Below are 17797 nucleotides of genomic sequence, written 5' to 3' on the forward strand. Positions count from 1 at the left end.
CGCCTATCGCACGGCGTTGCTGGCTCTCGCCGACGCCGCGTTCCCTCGTATGGACGAGGAGGGCCAAGATGCCATGGTTTTGGAGCAACTGCTCAAGTTGGCGCAGGACCTGGGGGTCCCCATCAACACGGCCGACGAGACCGATATTTCTTCCTTACGGGTCGCTACGAGCATACAAGCGCACGAGGTCCTTCAACGTAAACAAGGGGTCGTCTGCAACGCTGCTGTGGCCTCAGCTCCGGGCCCGGTAGTCACCGTGCCCCAAGTCGTCAGCCCACGAGAGGAGGCGTTCATCGCGGGACGACCGGGGGACTGGAGGTCGGGGGGTCGTTCGCCTCTGCGATCGGCCCGCAAGCTGGAGCAACCGAGATCTCCGACGACTGTCATCACGTGTTATAACTGCGGCCTCCGGGGCCATGTGGCCTCCGGTTGCCGCGCCCCACGTCAGCGCGCCATGGGACCTTGGCTGGACGACGAACAAGGCCCCAAGTCATCCCTGCAAACCCCGGCAAGTTGCGGCACCTCACATGCCCGGCCCGCATACTCGACACGCATGGGCCGTCGCGTTGCGGCGGAGGAGAGCCGAGTAGGGTTCGGGGATTCGGTTCGGCGAGGGGGGTTCGGCCGGGACCGGGGAGACATTAAATGGTCGGAGTTGGGGCACAGAATAGTGGCTGCCTCAGCGGGTTCATCCGTCGTTACGGGATCTATTGATGGGGTCGAGGTCAGGGTGTTAGTGGACACGGGGGCATCGGCGACTATTATATCGGACCTCATTTATAACATTCACCCTGTACAATGTCGTCCGCTTCTTCCGGTGGATGTGCCATTTTACGCCGCTAATGGGGGATCGTTGGGCATTATCGGTCAGATTAGGGCGTCCATTTGCATTGGAGATATCAAATTGTCGGGACCCGTTTTCGTTTCGTCCTCCCTGGCGGTTCCTTGTCTATTGGGCACTGATTTTTTGGCAAAAATGCCCATCAAAATTCTCATTGATCAGCGTTGCATTGAACTACCATCGGGTCGCCGTATTTCATTTTTGACGAGCCCTACTGAAATTCGGATGGCGTGCGCTACGATACAAGCGTTAGCGACACAGACCGTGCACGTGCCCCCGGGTTCACAAATGTTAATTCCCCTCCGGTTGCGGAAACCATGGGTGAGGGAGGCCTCGGAACAAGGCATGCTTTTGGGTCCTTCTAATAGGGCTGTTGGAGGTCTCGATTTGTCGGTGGCTCACACTTTAGTTGGGGCTGACAGGGATCCGTTTGTAATGGTTTTAAACGCTGGGTCGCGGCCGGCGTCATTCAGCAGGGCACCGTGCTAGCTCACGCGGTGCGGGTCCCTGCGGAAGAGCGGCTGGTTGCGCAGGCTGATCCGAGCCCCAAGCAAAACGTAAAACCGAAGGAGGACCTCGAATGGGTCGATTCGCTGTGCGCGGACTCGGACGATTTGTCAGCGGTACAGTTGGGTGCGCTGCGCGGGTTGCTGATTGAATTTTCGGATGTCTTCAGTAAACATAAGTATGACATTGGGTGCACGGACCTGCTACGCCACCACATTGAAAAGGGCGATGCAGCACCGGTCAGGCTAAATCCCTTCCGACTGAGTCCTGCTGAGAAGGAACATGTTCAGTCGGCCGTTAACGATATGCTAGAAGCCGACATTATTTCGCCTTCTTCCAGTCCTTGGGGAGCACCTATTGTGCTCATTAAAAAGCAGGACGGGTCCTTGCGATTTTGCGTCGATTTCCGTCGCCTGAATAAGATCTCTGTGGCCGACGCGTATCCGCTCCCCAGGATGGACGAGTCCCTCGACGCATTGTCTGGTGCGCGATACTTTTCGACTCTTGATTTATTATCCGGATTCTGGCAGTTGCCACTCGACGAAGAGTCTAAGCCTAAGACTGCATTTCGGACTCCAGGGGGCCTGTTTCAGTTTAACCGGTTACCCATGGGACTTCACTCCTCTCCTGCGACGTTTCAGCGCCTTATGGAGTTGGTTTTGTCAGGCTTGCAATGGGATACGTGCCTGATTTACCTTGACGATGTCATTGTTTTCAGTAAAACGTTTGAAGAACACCTCCAGCGATTGAGAGGGGTGTTCTTGCGAATGCGATCGGCTAAATTAAAGTTTAAACCGGCCAAATGCCACCTTTTTCGTAAATCCGTTAGATACTTGGGTCACATTGTCGACTCTTCGGGGATTTCTACCGATCCTGCGAAGACGGACTGTGTCAGTTCGTGGCCGACGCCCACGTCAGTTTCGGACGTGCGCAGTTTCATCGGCTTTGCTTCTTATTATCACCGATTCGTTGAGCACTTCGCCACCATTGCAAAACCCTTGCACGCTCTAACGGCAAAAGGAGTGAAGTTCCGATGGGGACCGGAGGAGGAGGCTGCATTCTGTTCCCTCCGGGACGCCTTGGTAGGGGCCCCACCCTTGCGCTATCCGGACTTTGCGAGTCCCTTCTTGCTAGACACGGATGCTAGCAACACGGGCATTGGGGGGGTGCTGTCCCAAGTCGTTGGAGGGGTCGAACGGGTGGTCGCCTATGGTAGCAGAGTGTTGTCGCCGGCAGAGCAGCGCTACTGCGTCACCCGTCGCGAGCTGCTTGCCATTGTTTTTTTCGTACAACAATTCAGACCATATCTCTATGGTCGTCACTTTACGGTCCGGACGGACCACGCGGCGCTCCAATATTCATTGCGGGTCGCCCAGCCCTCGGGCCAATTGTCGCGGTGGTTGGAAGTCCTCCAGGACTATCAGTTCACGACTACATACCGTAAGGGGTTGCGACACACAAATGCCGATGCCCTGTCGCGGTTGTTGCCTTGTCACAAATGTGCGTGCTTATCGGGATCGGCGCGCTGTAAACCGCCAGTTACGGAAGGTATGGAGGCGTTGGTTGCGACCGCGGGCACACCAATTGGGGATGTTCCCGCTACCCCAGGGGGTCAGGACTCGCTGCTCTCACTGTCGCTGATTGAGTGGGGCCGTCTCCAAATGGCGGACAGCTCCCTGCTAGCATTGCGCCGCAGGACGGGGGGTTCCGAAGGTGACCATGAACGAACTGGCTCCTACGTACTTAAGCAAGGCCTGTTAATGAGATGGGACAGTTTGTCCCGGCGGCACGTGATTGTGGTGCCTTCTGCTGTGAGAGGGAAGGTTGTCTTGGCCGCACACGAACGCCTCTTGCATTTGGGAGTTAACAAAACGCTTGCCCTGCTTCAGCGTGACTATTATTGGCCGGGAATGGGGAGTGACGTGGAGAATATTCTGAAGGGTTGTGTTGAGTGCGCCAGACGGAAACCACCGCCCGTGGCAGCTAATCCACCGCTGCAATCTATTCAGGTCTCGCGCACTAACGAGCTCGTTGCACTCGATATTCTGGGGCCTTTTCCAGTCACGCCTAGGGGTAATAAGTACCTGTTGGTGGGGGTCGAATATTTTACCCGGTGGCCTATGGCGTGGCCACTCGCCAACCAGTCGGCGGCGGCTGTGACGGACGCCTTTGTCCAGGGCTACGTCCTGGACAAGGGGGCTCCCGAACGCTTGCTGACCGACCAAGGGAAACATTTTTCGAGTAAATTACTGCAAGAGGTGTGCGACCTGTTGGGTACTAAGAAGGTGCGTACCTCCCCGTACCACCCGCAGACGGACGGGATGGTGGAGAGGCTCCACAGGACATTGACTTCTATGCTGTGCCAGCAGGTGTGTGAGGCACATGTTGATTGGGACCTGCAGGTCCCTGGGGTCCTCGCCGCGTATAGAATGGCCCCCCATGCAGCTACGGGATTTTCCCCGTTTTATCTGATGTACGGTCGGGAAGCCGACCCGCCCATGGAAACGCAGCTGGGCCTGCCCGCACCACGAACTAATTCGAAATTGGCAGAGAATATTAAATTTAATATTCATAAGCTGACAGAGGCAAGGGAGGCCGCACGGCTTAATTCGCGGGCTCGCCAAATTGCAAACGAGCGGTTGCGTGCACGGAAGGTGTCCGTGCACAACTGGGAACCAGGTGACAGGGCCTGGCTGCATTGCCCTCAGGCACCTTTGGCTACGTCGCCTAAATTGTTGAAGCCATGGCGGGGACCCGTGGAGGTCGTGCGGATTGCACGCCCCCAGTGCGTTCAGATAAAATGGGGAAAACGCCGTTGGTACGTCCACCCCTCCCGACTGAAACCGTTCTCGCCTCTATATGGCCTCCCCTTGTGTCGTGAGGGCCGAGCATGTGACGTGACCGACGACCCTAAGGGGGAAATGTCTTTGCCTGATCCTCACATGTCTCCGCCTGATCCGCTCCCAGGTGTCTCGGAACTGACAGCTGCCGACCACCGGCGGCCGGATCTTCGCGGCGGGGCCGGTCCTTCCAGGCCCGATCCGCGCCGTCTAGAGCTGCCGGAGCCACCGGACGGTCGCCAGCGTCCCGTCCCATATGACGGACCGGCCAGACGGACTCGCGCTAGGTCGCGCTACTTTTTATGACCTACCACGTGAGGAGTCGAGGCAGCCGGAGCGCCTCGTCACTGCGTTTAGTCACAGAGACACTTGGCGCATTCGTTTTCTGGTGTTCGATTTTATTGTGTTGTTCGTCGGGCTGTATATTGCTTCTTATTTAAGTGTTGTTGTTGTGTTGTTGTTGTTGCGTTACGGGGCACACTGGGGGGTGGGGTTTCTTTATTACTGCGTTGACGTTAGGTTGTGTTGTTGGTTAACAGCCGGGCCGGCTGCAAGCTATGTGGGAGGGGGTGATGTAGTGGTGATACGCGCTGGGATTAGGGATCGTATGCCAGCGCGTAATGATTGGCTGTGTATGTGGTGACACGCGCTGACGGTGGAGGATCAGGGGTCAGCGCGGGGTCGTGGGTTACGGGGTACTGATTGGCTGTGGGCCGGTGACGCGCTGAGAGGGAGTGACCGGGTGGCAGCGCGGTGTGATTGGTGGAGTAGTGTTAACACGCGCTGGGGAAAACGGATCGTAGAGAGAGTGCGTCGTGATTGGTTCACTAAGGAGCGATGCTCACGTCGACGTCTGCATCAGCTCCGTCTAGCCGTGAGCAGGGGCTATAAAAGGGGATGCACACAGGCGTAAGGGCAGTATGTAACCAGCGAAGAATGAAGACGGGGATGAAGACATAGGGCCCTGCGGTACCTAGTCCCGCTGTCCTAACGGGACCGGGACTCTGTGTAACCCAGAGGCGAGTGTAGTGTGTGTAGCCATAGGCATAGAGTCTACACGAGCCGAATGTATTGTGTGTAGCCAGAGACATAGGGTCTACACGAGTCAAGTGTATTGTGTGTAGCCAGAGGCATAGGGTCTACACGAGTCAAGGGTATTGTGTGTAGCCAGAAGCATAGAGTCTACACGAGTTAAGTGGAGTGTATAGTCCAAAGGATAGAGACCACCCGTTGTATTGTGACACGTCAAGATTTAATACAAGTGTGTTACCCGTCAAGAAGTTCCTGCCGTCAATTCCAATACTTCACATACATTATCAGAGTTATGTTTTTTGTTTGCATTATGACTGCAGGTATTGTGGTCTATGCAAACATGACTCCTTGTAAAAAAAGGTGTCAGTTTTGTTGGCAGATAGAAGGGTAAAAAAAACTATTATCAAGACCCCAACTGTTGTCCTCTTCCCCCCTTTTATGCCTTCCCACATCAAAGAGATCCCTCTCAGCCAATCAGGGCCCTTCCCTGCGTGTCTCATCCCTAGGTGTTCCTTCAGCCTGCTCGCTGCCCCGCCCCCACCACCGGGCTCGTCTACTCCTTTAGCCTTTAGTCCATTGTCTATGCGCCTGCCATCCTAGTGCCCCCCCCCACCCCCCCGGGTGTGCTCTCACCGCAGTTGCTCAGTGGGCTTGTCGTGGCTATACAATTTTAAGTTAGTCCACGGCGCCGCAGTGCAATTCCACCTGGGGGGAAACCGTGGAACACCCCACGAGGGGGGCTCTCGATTCAAAACCCAGAGGCCAGGTGACCCCCCCCCCCCCCACGAGGCCCTACGTGGTGCAGGTGTGTGTTCAGCAGGGTGCGTGCGTTTGTGTGGGGGGGGTTTGCGAGGGGGTGGCAATGCTGGCAGAGTGGCTCTGTGGCTGTGGCACCACACTCCTTTTGCCTTTGTTGTTTCAAGGGAGGAGTTCACAGGCCTCCGTTACTGTGTTTTTTAGAACGCACTAAATCTAGATATACCTAAAAAGATAACTATTTCATAAAATATAGGCGATATCGCTATTAATATTTTTTTTTAGATGGCATATATACAGCAGCCCAAATGATGGTGATAGGTGTGGCACTAGAAGTTACTTTTTGATGGAGTTAAAAAAGTGATCGGATGCTGCTGAGGCAGACTCCATCTCCTCAGCAACCCGTGACCAACACCCATCTTTGCAGCACCGAATGGGTCTCCAAAGCTCCAAGCGACGGCTGTGGTAAGCCTCCTCATTCTCTGACATGGGATGCTATAGACCGTGAGAGTGGACGTAACTTCAACCGTGATGATGGGTACAAACTGAGTAATCATTGGAAAGATGTTATTAACCATGTAAAGGCTGTGAACTACGTGGTCAAAATATATGTAAAATAATGTGGGAATCAGAGGACATCCCTGGGGATTTGGTGACCAGTGAAGACAGAAGACGGAGGAGGAAGAGGTAGGGCCCTGAGACCCCTAGTCCCGCTGTCCTTGTAAGGGCCGGGACCCTGTGTGGCTCAGAGGCGGGACCTTGGGACCCGGGGCCGGACGTCCGTGTGAGGGCCGGGCCACGGGACCCAGTGGTCGTGACCCATACCCAAGCTGGGGTGGGTCTGTAGGTTCCCCTGGGAGCTACGGGGCTGGAGAGCCCGTGTGTGTGTAGCCGGGTGGAACGTGTAGCGTGAGCTGTAGTGTCCACACGTGTTATTGTGGTTAGGAAGAGCTGTAGTGTCCACACGTGTTATTGTGGCTAAGGAAGAGCTGTAGTTGTCCACACGTGTCATTGTGCCCAAGAGAAGAGTTAATAAAGTGTGCTACCCGTCAAGTGGTCTCCCGCTGTAATTTACAATACTACAACTGGTGTCAGGAGTGAAACAGTCTTCCTGCCATGGATACCAGGAAGACTCATCGGACTCACGAGCGTGACCGGGAGGAAAACCACGACGACTCGGGCCAGCAGGCATCAGGGGGAGAAGAGGAGGACATGCCGGCGCCACAGGACCCCTCATGGGCGCCCAACGAGCGGCTGGGGGCTGATGCAGGACTCCGCGACGCGCACTCCCGCCTGGCAGAGCTACTACTCGCCGCGGCGTTCATCCTAGCGGAGATCACCACGGCTGGAGGAGCGAGAACGCCGACGGACCTTGAAAGGACTCGCGTTGCTGATTCCCACCAAAATGACTTTGAAAATCCCGCCATTTCTGCTGAGCGGCCATCTTTTGGCGGGAACTGCGAGCAACACGTGGCGGGGGTCCTCCAATCTCTGCCGCTCACGTCATCATCGCGCGCTACGGGCCGCCATCAGCCACCCGCCACAGGGGCCGCCATTTTGCATGTCGACGGGGCGGCGCGGAAGAGTCACGAGGCGGAGGACGACATTATTTTCCAGCAGCGTCTTCCCGCGTTGACAGCCTTCAAAGCGGAAGGGGGTGACTGGGGCGCATTCCAGCGAAGATTTCTCGCCCTGGTCCGACACTACGGCACTGCGGGCTCTGCCTGCCATGTTGGACGACGACGCGCTTGCGGCCTTCGGGTCCGCACCGAGATCGGCCCGCTCCACGCTCAAGGCTGCGCTGGGCCTCATGGCCAAGGTGTACGGCCCACCATCGGCCTGCCGCCACCAATTTTACGAACGACGGAAGGCGGACACGTAGACCGCGCTCGCCTACCGCACGGCGTTGTTGGCCCTCGCGGACGCCGCGTTCCCTCGTATGGACGAGGAGGGGCAGGACGCTATGGTTTTGGAACAACTGCTCAAGTTGGCGCACGACCTGGGGGTCCCCATCAACACAGCCGACGAAGTCGACATATGTTCGTTGCATGTTGCAACGAGTATCCAGGCGCACGAGGTCCTGAAACGGAAACAGGTGGTCGTCTGCACTGCTGCCGGGGTCTCAGCTCCGGCCACGGTGGTCACCGAGCCCTAGGTCGTTCACCCACGGGAGGAGGCATTCGCTGCAGCACGAGCGGGGGATTGGAGGTCGGGGGGTCGTTCGCCTCTGCGATCGGCCCGCAAGCTGGAGCAACCGAGACCTCCGACGTCCCTCATCACGTGCTACAACTGCGGCCTTCGGGGCCACGTGGCGTCCGGGTGCCGCGCTCCACGTCAGCGTGCCACGGGATCTCGGCTGGACGACGACCAAGGCCCCAAGTCGTCCCAACTACCCCCGGCAAGTCACGGCACTTCACATGCTCGGCCTACATACACGACACACATGGGCCGTCGCTTTGCGGTGGAGGATGTGCGATTGGGGGTCGGGGATTCGGTTCGGAGAGGGGGGTTCGTACGGGGTCGGGGGGACATTAAATGGTCCGAGTTGGGCCACAGAATAGTGGCTGCGTCGGCGGGTTCCTCGGTCGTTACGGGATTCATAGACGGGGTCGAGGTCAGGGTGTTGGTGGACACGGGAGCGTCGGCGACTATAATTTCCGACCTCATTTATAACATTCTCCCCGTCCAATGTCGACCTCTGCTTCCGGTGGACATGCCATTTTATGCTGCAAATGGGGGCTCATTGGGTATTATCGGTCAGATTCAGGCGACCATTTGCATAGGGGATATTAAATTGGCGGGACCTGTTTTCGTCTCCTCTTCCCTAGCGGTTCCTTGTCTGTTGGGCACAGATTTTTTGGCTAAGATGCCCATTAAAATTCTCGTGGATCAACGTTGTATTGAGCTGCCATCGGGTCGCCATATTTCATTTTTGTCTAATCCTACTGAAATACGGACCGCGTGCGCGACGATCCAAGCGCTAGCGACACAGACGGTGCACGTGCCCCCGGGTTCGCAGATGTTGATACCCCTCCGGTTGCGGAAGCCATTGGGCGCAGAGACTGCGGGACAAGGCGTGCTTTTAGGTCCATCGAATAGAGCTGTCGGCGGTCTGGATTTGGCGGTGGCTCAAACGTTGGTTCGGGCTGACGAGGACCCGTTCTTTATGGTTTTAAACGCTGGTTCGCGGCCGGCCGTTATTCCACAGGGCACCGTGCTTGCTCATGCGTCACGGGTCTCTGCGGAAGAGCGCCTTATTGCACATGTTGATCCCGTCCCGGCGCTGAAAATTCTACCGGGTGATGACCTTGGATGGGTCGATTCGCTGTGTGCGGACTCCACTGATTTGTCAAAGGTGCAATTGGGTGCGCTGCGTGCTCTGCTAATCGAATTCTCCGATGTGTTCAGCAAGCACAAATATGATATTGGGTGCACGGACCTGTTACGCCACCACATTGAAACAGGTGACGCGACACCAGTCCGGCAGAATCCCTTCCGGCTGAGTCCTGCCGAGAAGGAACACATTCAATCGGCCGTCAATGACATGCTGACGGCCGACATTATTTCGCCCTCATCCAGTCCGTGGGGAGCACCTATCGTGCTGGTTAAGAAGCAAGACGGCTCCTTGCGTTTTTGTGTAGATTTCCGTCGCCTTAATAAAATCTCTGTGGCTGACGCATATCTGCTCCCTAGGATGGATGAGTCCCTGGACGCATTGTCCGGGGCGCGGTATTTTTCTACGCCTGACTTACTGTCGGGATTCTGGCAGTTGCCACTCAACGATGAGTCTAAACCTAAGACCGCATTCTGGACCCCAGGGGGCCTGTTCCAGTTCAACCGCTTGCCCATGGGGCTCCATTCCGCTCCCGCAACGTTTCAGCGCCTCATGGAATTGGTTTTGTCGGGGCTGCAATGGGATACTTGCTTAATTTACCTCGATGATGTAATTGTTTTCCGTAAAACTTTTGAGGAACACCTCCAGTGATTGAGAGGGGTGTTCTTGCGGATGCGATCGGCTAAGTTGAAGTTTAAACCGGCGAAATGCCACCTTTTGCGGAAATCCGTAAGGTACTTGGGCCACATTGTCGATTCTTCAGGGATCTCCACCGATCCCGCGAAGACGAACTGTGTCAGTTCATGGCCAATGCCCACGTCGGTTTCTGAGGTCCGCAGCTTCATTGGTTTTGCTTCCTACTACCGCCGATTCGTTGAGCATTTCGCCACCATTGCCAAACCCTTGCACGCTCTAACAGCCAAAGGAGTCAGGTTTTGATGGGGGCCAGAGGAGGAGGCCGCGTTCTGCTCCCTCCGGGACGCCTTGGTGGGTGCCCCGCCCTTATGTTACCCTGACTTTACGAGTCCCTTCTTGCTGGATACTGATGCTAGTAACACGGGCATTGGGGGGGTTCTTTCACAGGTCGTTGGGGGAGTTGAATGGGTGGTCGCTTATGGTAGCAGGGTTTTGTCGCCTGCGGAACAGCGCTACTGCGTCACCCGTCGCGAGTTGCTGGCTATTGTCTTTTTTGTGCAGCAATTTAGACCTTATCTCTATCGCCGTCATTTTACGGTCCGGACGGACCACGCGGCGTTTCAGTATTCATTGAGGGTCGCCCAACCCTCAGGCCAATTGTCACGGTGGTTGGAAGTCCTCCAGGACTATCAATTTACGACCACTTACCATAAGGGGTTGCGCCACACCAACGCGGATGCCCTGTCGCGGTTGTTGCCTCGTCCCGAATGTGCGTGCTTGATGGGGTCGGCGAGCTGTAAACCGCCGGGTGCTGTACCTGAGAGTGAGTTGGTCGCGGCCGCGAATGCGCCGATGGTTGACGTTCCCGCTACCCCTGCGGGCGGGGACTCGCTGCTCTCACTGTCTCTCGTTGAGTGGGGCCTACTCCAGATGGCTGACAGCTCCCTGCTCGCGTTGCATCGCAGGGCGGGGGGTCCCGAGGAGGGTCGAAAGCAAGCTGGCTCCTGGCTGCTCAGGCAGGGCCTGCTAATGAGATGGGACAATATGTCCCGGCGGCACGCACTCGTCGTGCCTTCCGCTATGCGGGGCAAAGTCGTTCTGGCCGCACACGAGCGCCTCTTGCATTTGGGTGTAAACAAAACACTCGCTCTGCTCCAGCGTGACTATTATTGGCCGGGGATGGGGAGCGATGTGGTCAATATACTGAATGGGTGTGTGGATTGCGCCAAACGGAAACCACCGCCCGTTGCGCCGAATCCACCGCTGCAGTCCATTCAGGTCTCGCGCACTAACGAGCTCGTTGCGCTGGATATTTTGGGGCCTTTTCCTGCCACGCCTAGGGGTAACAAGTACCTGTTGGTTGGTGTGGAATACTTTACCCGATGGCCTATGGCGTGGCCACTCGCCAACTAGTCGGCGGCGGCCGTAGCAGACGCCTTTGTCCAAGGCTACGTCTTGGACAAGGGGGCACCCGAACGCTTGCTGACCGACCAGGGAAAGAATTTTTTGAGCAAATTGCTGCAGGAGGTGTGCGACCTGTTGGGTACAAAAAAGGTGCGTACCTCCCCGTACCACCCACAGACTGACGGGATGGTGGAGCGGCTCCACAGAACTTTAACTTCCATGTTGTGCCAGCAGGTGTGCGAGGCACAGGTTGACTGGGACTTGCAGGTCCCGGGGGTCCTCGCCGCGTACAGAATGGCCCCCCATGCAGCAACGGGATTTTCCCCATTTTATCTGATGTACGGTCGGGAGGCCGATCCGCCCATGGAGACTCAGCTGGGACTTTCCGTGCCACGGCCTAATTCCAAGTTGGCCGACCATATTAAATTTAACATTGCAAAACTGGCCGAGGCACGGGAGGCCGCACGGCTTAATTCGAGGTCTCGCCAAATCGCCAACGAGCGCTTGCGTGCACGGAGGGTGTCCGTGCATGATTGGAAACCGGGCGATAGGGCCTGGCTGCATTGCCCTCATGCACCTTTGGCTACATCGCCTAAATTATTGAGGCCATGGCGGGGACCCGTAGAGGTCGTGCGGGTTGCACGCCCCCAGTGTGTGCAGATAAAATGGGGAAAGCGGCGTTGGTACGTTCACCCCTCCCGGCTGAAACCGTTCTCGCCACCATATTGCCTTCCTTTGTGTCGGGAGGACCGAGCATGTGATGTGACCGACGACCCAAGGAGGGAAATGTCTCCGCCTGATCCTCACATGTTTTCGCCTGATCCGCTCCCAGGTGTCTCGGAACTGATGGCTGCCGACGACCGGCGACCGGATCCCCGCGGCACGGACGGTTCTTCCAGGCCCGATCCGTGCCTTCCTGGGCTGCCGGAGCCACCGGACGGTCGACAGCGTCCTGTCCCGTACGATGGACCGGCCAGGCGGAATCGCGCTAGATCGCGCAACTTTTCCTGACCCAATAAATGAGGTGGAGGTGCGGGACGAGTCGCCCGGATCGTCTCATTACGGCGTTCCCCGTCCGTTCGACCGCTCTATCGTTCCGTTCGAGGAGCAAGCGGGAGGGGGATCGGGAGTCGAGGAGACACTGGACTCGTCGGTCTTTTCGAAATAACTTTTATTCGGTTATTCGTCGGTTTGTACATAGTTCGTTCTTGTTACTAGTTAACGTTCAGGTGTTGTGTTGTGTTGTTGTGTTGTGTTGCTGTGTTGCATTGTGGTTAATGTTACGGGGCACACTTGGTGAGTGGGGTTTTTTTTTTGGGTTTTGGCAGCCGGGCCGGCTGCGAGCTATGTGGGAGGGGGTGATGTAGTGGTGATACGCGCTGACAGTAGGGATCGTGTGGCAGCGCGTGGTGATTGGCTGTGTGTCGGTGACGCGCGCTGACGGTGAGGGATCATAGGGCAGCGCGGGGTCATGGGTTATGTGGTGGTGATTGGCTGTGTGTTGGTGACGCGCGCTGACAGGGAGTGATCGTGTGGCAGCGCGGGGCGATTGGTTGTGTGGTGGTAACACGCGCTGGGAAAACGGATCGTAGGGCAGCGCGTCGTGATTGGTCGACTAGTGGGTGCTCAAATCGCGGTCCGCATAGACTCCGTCTCCTCGGGAGCGGAGGACTATATAAGGCGGTGCGCGCGGGCGCTCGGGGAGTTGGTGACCAGTAAAGACAGAAGACGGAGGAGGAAGAGGTAGGGCCCTGAGACCCCTAGTCCCGCTGTCCTTGTAAGGGCCGGGACCCTGTGTGGCTCAGAGGCGGGACCTTGGGACCCGGGGCCGGACGTCCGTGTGAGGGCCGGGCCACGGGACCCAGTGGTCGTGACCCATACCCAAGCTGGGGTGGGTCTGTAGGTTCCCCTGGGAGCTACGGGGCTGGAGAGCCCGTGTGTGTGTAGCCGGGTGGAACGTATAGCGTGCGCTGTAGTGTCCACACGTGTTATTGTGGTTAGGAAGAGCTGTAGTGTCCACACGTGTTATTGTGGCTAAGGAAGAGCTGTAGTTGTCCACACGTGTCATTGTGCCCAAGAGAAGAGTTAATAAAGTGTGCTACCCGTCAAGTGGTCTCCCGCTGTAATTTACAATACTACAGATACACAGACATGGATTAACACACATATGGACTCACACACAAACGCATTGACTTACACACATGCATCGAGTGACACACATGTATAGACTTACACACACATATGGACTAACACACAAACATATGGACTGACACACACATACACATCGACGTACACACACACAGATCGACTGACACACACACATGGACTAACACACACACATAAACACTTTGACGTACACACACACATGGGGCGTTGTCCGTTCGAAAAAGACAGACACCCACATGGACTCAAAGACACACACATGGACTCACACACACACATCGACGGGCACAGCAATCCCCGATGATGGCACAGCTATCAGTATCGCAGTATTACGTATGAGTAAAGAGCGTGACGTGAGTGATGGAAACAATATAAATGCATTGAAGAAATAAGCTGAAATCACAGACTGGCAGTAGACCGTGGCAGCGTCATAAAAGCGCAGCAAAAAATGGGGAAATTGAGCAACCCAAAAATCCAAAAAGAGTTTTGTGTACACAAACATAATTATTGTAAAACTTTTTTGGACTCATGGACTCACACACACACGCTGTCGCCTCGACAGACCTGGTTTTCAACTGAGGACGGCTGCTTGCGTTGTGGCCGAAACGTCGTGAGAATTATTTTATTAGGTTTTATTTTTCATTATTATTTTATTACTTCCCTTCTACGTGACTTTACCGAAAGAACCAAGAAGATTATTGTAACATGTCAACTTGTTTCATAATGGTAAACAATGAACCTGAGTTGTTATCTTCACACAAACATAATTATTGTAACATCTGTGAACTTGTTTCATAATGGTAAGCAATGAAGCGTATTTTTTATCAGCACACAAACATTATTATAGTAATGTTTGTGAACTAATGTGTTTAACAATAGTAAACAATGGACTTGAGTTGTTAGCGTAAGAAGCAAGACACTTTGTATTTACCATAGGTGTGTTGAGGCCTTGTGCCATGCGTAGCCCCCGTCCTGGCCTACGTTGGCAAGGCGGCGGAGTTGGCACTTTGGCAGGCTAGGGGCTGGGCCGATACCCCCGCACCCCACCCGCCCCCCCCAGCATCTCCCGGCCGTGCAAGAAGAATGCTATGTAAGCAGTAAAATATTATTAGCTACGGAGTCTGTAGTATAAACTGGACGCATCGTGTTGGGGGGGGGGAGCGAAGAGGACACTCTGAAGAAATATCCGCAGCGTGATGTGTGTATGACTTGCCTGTAAAACGCGCAAATTAAAATGTCCTCCGTGAGCTGGAGCGAACGCGCATGACTTGGCAGGGTCCGCCCTCCCCAACGCAATTGGCGTCACTTGGTACAGTCGATGGTGCGCAATAACTAAATAATTAATAATAGAAACGGCACAAATGTGTTAATTAAACGACTTTAAAGTTTATGGATGGGAAAACGGAATAGCCTATTCCCACCGCGGGGCTTAGGGCGTGCCACCCGACAAATTGTTTTCTACGTGAAGGCCACTGTCCGAGAGGCACATCCCCCGCAAGCGCGAGCGTGCGGAGACTTTTATATATAAGAAGAAAAGATAGAGGTTTTTGGGTTAGAGTGCGTAAATATGATCCGCTAAACACCACCCGATACAGCCAATTACGAAGGTTTGTCACGTAAACAAAACATGCCAAATCGTTACTAGTGCAGCACATCGGTGTGTTGGAGAGTAAACCCACTACGATTTGTTTACGTTACAAACCTTTACTAAATTAATGATACATTTATATTTACGCGATCTCACACAAACAAAAATCTCTCTCATGAATTATTTAATGTTGCTTCCAACATTTACACGAATAATTTACACAAATTAGAATAATATTTACGCTAACCTAACAACTTTTTAAAGTGACTTTACTGAAAGAACCAAAGAGAAACTATTACATTGTATTGCTATTGTAAACAGACCTTGCCCCAGTGCTAAATGAATAAGTACTGTACCGTACAGTACACGGGGCTACAACCTTGACTGCACTCCGTGAACACGTATGCCTTTGGGTGCAACAATTTAATCGATTGATCAATAGCACATTTAAAACTGAGAAGCCATGCATCAAACAATATGTGTGAAGAATATACTGCAGCAGACTCTAGATTATCCACGCTAATGACGAGGAACAACGGCTGCGCTTAATTACAAAATCGCAGATAATCCCAAAATATACATTTTTCTGCCGATCTCACTAACAAAAACTAACATAGGTGTACTGAGTTCAACTGAGTCACAGACGTACTCTTAGAGGCAACATATTTATTAACACCAATACACGGGATAACTGCCCCTTAACAGAATAACAACCTATGGTGGTGACCACCAGGCTAACTACACTGATTACAATGTCAAGTGATACCTCGGTATACGACTGCTTTGGAATATGTCGAATTTGGTATATGTCGTGTTTTGACGAGAAAAAAATGTCTTGGGATACGACGTCTTGTTTGGGATATGACGGGCTTGCTAAAACTTGTATGGGTCGGGATGAGTCACCGCGTCCCCGCGTAGACCCCGTTCACGACTGAAACAAAGCGCCGCTCCTCAGTCTGCCTGTACAGTAGATCTCGTTCAGTGCACAACCCTTGCTATAACTCTCTGTGAATTTTCCAGTGTTTTTGTCATTTTAATTTATGTATGCATTTTAATAATAAGTAGTGTCTAATTTATTTTATACAACCCCATTAATGTATAATATGCCACATAAAATATAATTTTTTACACTCTGGAATGGATTATTTCCTTTCGCTTTATTTCTTATGGGAAAAATGTGTTTGGTATACAGTGATACCTCGGTTCACGAACGCTTCGGTTCACGAACAACTCGGTTCACGAACAGAAAATTTCATAAAAATATGCTCCGGTTCACGAACTCCGCTTCGGTTCACGAACAGGAGCCGTGGCCATTTTTATGCTAATTCCAGGCTGTCACATGGTCGTGACTTCCTGTAGGAAGATCGTGGGGAGAAGCAGAGACACAGAAAGAAGTACTGTGAGTACTATGAAGACACTTTCAGTGACTTTTTGATTTTTGGTGTGCTTTTTAGCACATACAGTACTGTACTGTACTACTGTACTGTACAATACTGTACTTACTGTATTGTACAGTTCACCCGTTTGAGTGCTTACTGTCTCCCACCCGCCTCCCACCTGCCTTCCTCCATGCCAGAAGTCATCTCAAGCAAGGTTAGTGTTCTCTCTTTATACATTACTATACTGTACAGTACTACAGTAATGTGTATTGTCATTTGTTTCATATTTTTGTGCTTCAAAAACCAAAAAAAAGGTCACAACGGATTAACCGGATTTACATTGAACCCTATGGGAAAATGTGCCTCGGTTCACGACCAATTCGGTTCACGACCAGAGTCAGTTCACAAATTAAGTTCGTGAACCGAGGTATCACTGTACGTCATTGTCGGTATAAGTCCTACCTTCTGGAACGAATTAACGACGTATACCGAGGAATCACTGTAACTTGCTACTATGGACCGGACCAAAGCTCGGGTCCAGGTCCACGTGTTGGAGACTCGGTAGAACGTAAACGAAGGTTTCTTCAGGATGAACAACAACGCCGGCCCCTCTGGGGGACCCGGCTGATATCCTCTGCGGCGTGGCTGGCTCCGCCCTTGGCCACGACCACCTTCCAGAATCCTCGAGCAGGATCTGGACCCCGACCACGTGACCACCCCTAGCCCCCACTTGGGGCCCCTGTGTAGACTTAACCAGTCACGTGTCCTCTCGGGTCAACCAGAGTGCTATGGACTTTAGAAACCCCTTTCCTATGGCCTGCACTCCCACACCCTGTCCTGTAGGGCTGGCACTGCACGCCAAGCGTGGTGCCATCCAGCGCTATCAACCAGCACTCACTGAGCCCCTCTAGGGCCGGTACTACACCCACATCATAGTTGTATCCGCATTGTCGTTACATCGCACGCCGTGCTTTTCTGGGGCCGGCACTGTACAGTGACATCCCGCGATGTCACTACATAGGTATAAATTATGTTAACGTTAAGACAATTTAGTTCCGTAAATTAAAACTCACAAAATAAATGATTGGATAAATCACTCAAATTTAAGCACAACTGACGATTTAGATTCATTTGTCTTTTGATTTAGAACAAATTACTAAACGATCGTCCCATCGATGATGAGCATGCTCAGGGATGATAACACTACTCCAGCAACAGAAGACTCGGCCTACTGAGTGAATGATAGCAGAGACACAACCCATCAACATCAATAAACCTCTGCCCCACTGTTGTAACGGTATGGCAAATACTGTACTG

The sequence above is a fragment of the Lethenteron reissneri genome, chromosome 69 (assembly GCF_015708825.2).
Source record: "Lethenteron reissneri isolate LAM-NWPU_2019-01 chromosome 69, ASM1570882v1, whole genome shotgun sequence".
NCBI classification, from domain to species: domain Eukaryota; kingdom Metazoa; phylum Chordata; class Hyperoartia; order Petromyzontiformes; family Petromyzontidae; genus Lethenteron; species Lethenteron reissneri.